This window comes from Xenia sp. Carnegie-2017, unplaced genomic scaffold (genome assembly GCF_021976095.1).
Source record: "Xenia sp. Carnegie-2017 unplaced genomic scaffold, XeniaSp_v1 HiC_scaffold_6, whole genome shotgun sequence".
In the NCBI taxonomy this organism is placed as follows: domain Eukaryota; kingdom Metazoa; phylum Cnidaria; class Anthozoa; order Malacalcyonacea; family Xeniidae; genus Xenia; species Xenia sp. Carnegie-2017.
In genome coordinates, this window is record NW_025813526.1 from 3,731,782 (window position 1) to 3,737,027 (window position 5,246).

Consider the following 5,246-nt stretch of genomic DNA (forward strand, 5'->3'; position numbering starts at 1 on the left):
CGTCAAAACCATTGAGTTCTATACATTGAGTTCTATAATAACTGGAGCGGCTAACTTTACTGGGGCGACGCATTGAGTTCTATAATAACTGGAGGGGAAACGTCAACAAAATTAGTATAAATTATTAGCGCGCGGCCGCGTGGTCAAAAACATGTCGGATTTTGGTGGTCAAAGTCAGCGGAGAGACGCGGGCTAATTAAATAAAATTTTTGTCGCCCACCCTGATTTGACCACCACGACTGCGAGTATAGAAAATATCAAAACTATTTATTTTCCTAACATAAACACTTTTTTAAAATTTATTTATTAAATTGCCAACTTCTGTGGTTTGCGGATGCTGAAATATCGACAGAAAGGAAACATTTCATGACTCCGGTAAGTAGCACAGTATTAGTTTTACTATTTTGTTTTTAACACGATACTTGAAGAGTGTTTCTTCTACTAAGTTTTAATTTAAAGTTATTTTGGTCCAGTCTTGTTTGTTCTTCACTTAATCGCTCGCCAGACGTGTCGAAGCTGTCAATTTTTATCGAGTTTTGCATCCATCTTGTATCATGATCAAGGCATCAGGCTAAACTCTCCTGATTTGGATTGAGTTTACCTCCCAAAAATGGGGCATAATTTGTTCATGTTTTTTTTGAAAAGATGAAGGGAAAGTTTACAACAGAGTTGTGTTGAAATTGAATGCAGTGCCATGCAAAATTAATGAGAACTATGGTATATGTTGTATAATAAAAATAACTATTCAACTGTTTGACTGACTGTATAGTGTAGACAATTATAATGGATTGGAAAGTTGGATTTATGCAAACAATTTTAAAGTACTACTTAGCGTTTCTGTAAATGAAATATTTATTGTTATAGTAAACAGGTTACTACTTCAAAACCAAGATAAAAGTAGTGTGTTGAACAATGTGCTAAGATTTGTTTCTACCTTGAAATTTTTGTTCAACAGTAGCTTATGATTATATCATTAATATGCATGAAAAATTAAACATATTATTGTCTCATCTCATCAAATCCATACTTGGTATGATTCCAGGTGATCCACAAATTCACATCGGATACATTGGTTACAATAAAGTTGAATGTAAAAGAAGCAAAAAGAGATGGCAAAGAAATTCTTTGTGTCTTATGAAGAATTAGTAGAAATCAATAAAGAATTCTTTAAACAAATTGTAAACAAATTTAAATTTGCTCATGGTCAAGCAACCTAGTCAAAGAAGCAAAGTCTGTCTTCAACATGTGACCTTTCCAATTATGTTTAGTTTCTTTGTACAGAATACTACTTTCGAGAAACTTGATTTGTAAGTCTTGCATTAATATTTTTTTTACCAAGAGATAAAAGGAACTAATTCAAAGGCTTGATGTAAAATACAAAGATTTAGCAAGTTGTTTATCATTTAATTCCCAAATGTTAGTTTGTACATATAAAAATTAGTATTGGTAGCTCTAAGTTGTTTAAGCAAAACAGAAGTGTAGTAGTGCTCGAAGGGGTTAGGATTTTTGAAAAATTATATCTTGTTCTTGACATATATTACACAATTCCAAAAAACTGTAAGTAATGCACAATAATATCTATAGAACTTGATAAATTTCTTCGCCTACACTGTCAAATCACTATTTTGCCTTCATGCAGCAATAGACAGTGTTTTGGTCAGAGAAACCAATGCACTTTAGTTTCCAAGTTTGTAATTTCAATGGAAAATTAATGTTCTGTTCAGTAATAGATCCAAGATTCTGCCAAGCTGTTTACAAAATACAAATTATCAAGCAACAGTATCTTGGTGTTTTGAATTTTTTTCTTTTTTGTAGCTCTTCTAGTTCAACATACTTTCTTTATGAGTTTTCAGTAGATTTATCAGGTAATAACAATAAACTTATGATACTTATCCATGGTAAATTTTCAGTTGACTTATGTCGTAGGACTGAAGCAAACATTTTCTCGCTTCCTTAGGAGCATTTTAACACAGATTTATCCATTTGAGCAAGAAAAATAGTTGCACCAAACTGTTTACAAACAGTCAAACACACAGAAGCATGAAATAATGTATAAGTTTGACGAGATTGACAGGTCTACTAATGCCGTTTGATTTTCACTTTTAAAAGGTTAAAATGTCATAAAATAACTTAAATGTTACAGCCAAAATATGCGTTTCTCTACCGTCGATTTTCTTTATTTTCATGTGTGTGTACTGTTTTCACGCAATGCTGAAGCATTATTTTCACATGATGCTGTCGGTATCGTAATTGTTTTTTTTTTCACTTGTTATCGTTCATATAAACAGTATAGGAAATCAGGAGGGAGTGAATATTGAAAAACATTTTCAAAGTGGAAGTCTTGACCACCAAAATCCGCCATTACCGCCATGTTTTTGACCACGGGGTCCAGGCCCCTTTGCCCCTCCAGGTTTTATAGAGCTCAATGGGGCGACGACGCCAAAAAAATGGCGGCCAAAGGACGTATTTCCGCAGAAATGATCGCTTTGCAGAAAAATAATATTCTCGACCTCCCCCTGGTGTCGATAGTAAATTATAAAGAATTTTTCAAAAACAAACACGATATCACAGAATATGGATATCGTTTGTTCCATATTCTGTGACGATTCATTTTTGGCATTTCTTTTATAATGCCAACACTTCAATCGTTCAATTGTTGGATGTCGTAGTTTCCACAAAAAGGAACATATCGCTTCTCACAGGTGAGGTAGTTATTTTTTTGTTAGTCCGTCAACGATTGAAAAGCAATTATACATGCACTTGAAAAGCCATAAAATATATATTAAAGATCGTATTTTTTAAGACTGACTTGAACGCCAAATATACTGATGTTTTCCTGTTTTTGTTTATAAAATTCTGCATACCTTTCTGTCATTTTTTAATGAATGAAATCGTAAATTTACCCATTTATTTGCAAAATAGTTTCCCTAAAGCAAAAACGACCCTGCACACATTTTGCCCTGTGATTAAGTATCAAAAAGAAATGATCAGCCCCAACGGTACCCATGATATTGAGCAGAGCTTGTTATGTTCTATGTGCTGACAACATGCAGGGAAGATCATGAATGCATGTTGAATGCTTTGAAGTTAAAGTTCATGATCCAAAGAAAGATGGCAAGAAGATTGTGTGTGTTTTGATGCTTAATGAAATGTCAATTCACAAACATGTAAAATGGAAGGCCATAAAGTTTGTGTCTATGTAAACAATTGTACTGAGATGATGATGACTCGATGAAGATATGAAGCATCAAACTGTATAAGCCATTGGGTTTTATGTAACTTAATGTTTAAATCATGTCATATCTTTATCAAAATATTTTAGTTGAGTGTTGTTTGAATGTTACTAATATCTAATGCACTATACTGAAGCATCATTTCTTTTTGATACTTACTCACAGGGCAAAATGTGTGCAGGGTCTTTTTTGCTTTAGGGAAACTATTTTGCAAATAAATGGGTAAATTTACGATTTCATTCATTAAAAAATGACAGAAAAGTATGCAGAATTTTATAAACAAAAACAGGAAAACATCAGTATATTTGGCGTTCAAGTCAGTCTTAAAAAATACGATCTTTAATATGTATTTTATGGCTTTTCAAGTGCATGTATAATTGCTTTTCAATCGTTGACGGACTAACAAAAAAACAACTACCTCACCTGTGAGAAGCGATATGTTCCTTTTTGTGGAAACTACGACATCCAACAATTGAACGATTGAAGTGTTGGCATTATAAAAGAAATGCCAAAAATGAATCGTCACAGAATATGGAACAAACGATATCCATATTCTGTGATATCGTGTTTGTTTTTGAAAAATTCTTTATAATTTACTATCGACACCAGGGGGAGGTCGAGAATATTATTTTTCTGCAAAGCGATCATTTCAGCGGAAATACGTCCTTTGGCCGCCATTTTTTTGGCGTCGTCGCCCCAGTAAAGTTAGCCGCTCCAGTTATTATAGAACTCAATGGTCAAAACACAGAATATATACTATCCAGAAGGGCCACTCTTGAGTTAACTTGTCGCTAATTTTTTATGCGCATGCTCCAATTCCGCCATCTTCCTGGCCAGTCAATAGCTGGCAGCGGTATATAAAACTATAAGATGCGAAGTGAAGACTGGAAAACGTCGATTTTTTTCAATTGAGGCTGTTCAATCTGATGCGTAATTTATAAAATAGCAAAAGCAAGGTATGTTTTAACTTTTCTGAAAGTTTTAAGGAATCTCAGTCGTACTTTATGCCGATTCATCGTCATCGCATGTTCGATTTGGTCAAACGATCACACTATGAATCTTTATGACACCATACGACTGAACTTTGATGATTGAACTACAGAACATTTATTTGGTGTTTCAGGATATTTTTCTGTGTTATTTAAGAAGAAAACATCCAGGAATATCTGCCAATTTTAAGCTGCACTGTTTATACGATACCATTAAGACCAATATTTTACTATAAATTCTATATAGTTATAGTTTTATTGAACATGTAATTAACATTTTATCAGTGGTTAGGTAGATAAATATACGATATATTAATCTTGTAAATGATCACATACCATTATAATGTATCTGAGAAATAGTGAATTGCATAAGAGCATACACACTGGCTGAACTGAAGTTTTGTACTGTTGTTTAAATTTTGGTCAATTACAAAGACAGACATGAGCTAATTAAATGATAAGATAATTTATTACTTACCTTTGCTATACAAATAAATCTTAGTTGGACTAAAAAACAACTTTGACCATGGCAAATGGCATCTATGCTGTGTGTTGTAGCAATAGTTGGTAGTTGAGTAATGTATTCTTGCAGTAAATCTCATAGACCAAATTTCCACTATTTATTTTATTTTAATAGAATCCTTCTGCTGTAGTTTTTTACTAGAAATAAATATAAACTGTATGGCGGAACTGTCCTGAGAATTAAAAGCAATGATCTTTAATTTTGTGAATTGTCTTGAAAACCTATGCTCATATTTTATTTTCCTTGTAAACTCAAACAATACTCAACATTGCTCAATTGATGATTGTATATGCTTTATCTGTAATAATAGTTTGTTCCTACAGTTTGTTCCTAAATATGATAATTCAAAGTGGAAGTGGTATATGGAAAACACAATTTACAAGTACTTCTTGCAAACTTTACATAACATCAGCTGTGGATTCAAACATTAATTAATGTCTGTTACATGATAGCAACTACTATCATGTAATATCATTATTATATCATATTATAATTTCATAT

At 32.7% G+C, this 5,246-nt stretch overlaps 1 long non-coding RNA gene across 1 annotated transcript; it reads left to right on the forward strand.

The window, feature by feature from the left end:
• The first annotated feature begins 4,105 nt into the window (after nt 1–4,105).
• On the forward strand, nt 4,106–4,944 carry LOC124458405. The gene is made up of 2 exons (XR_006953156.1): nt 4,106–4,189; nt 4,357–4,944. It is a non-coding gene; the product is annotated as an uncharacterized LOC124458405 (long non-coding RNA).
• The last annotated feature ends 302 nt before the right edge of the window (nt 4,945–5,246 follow it).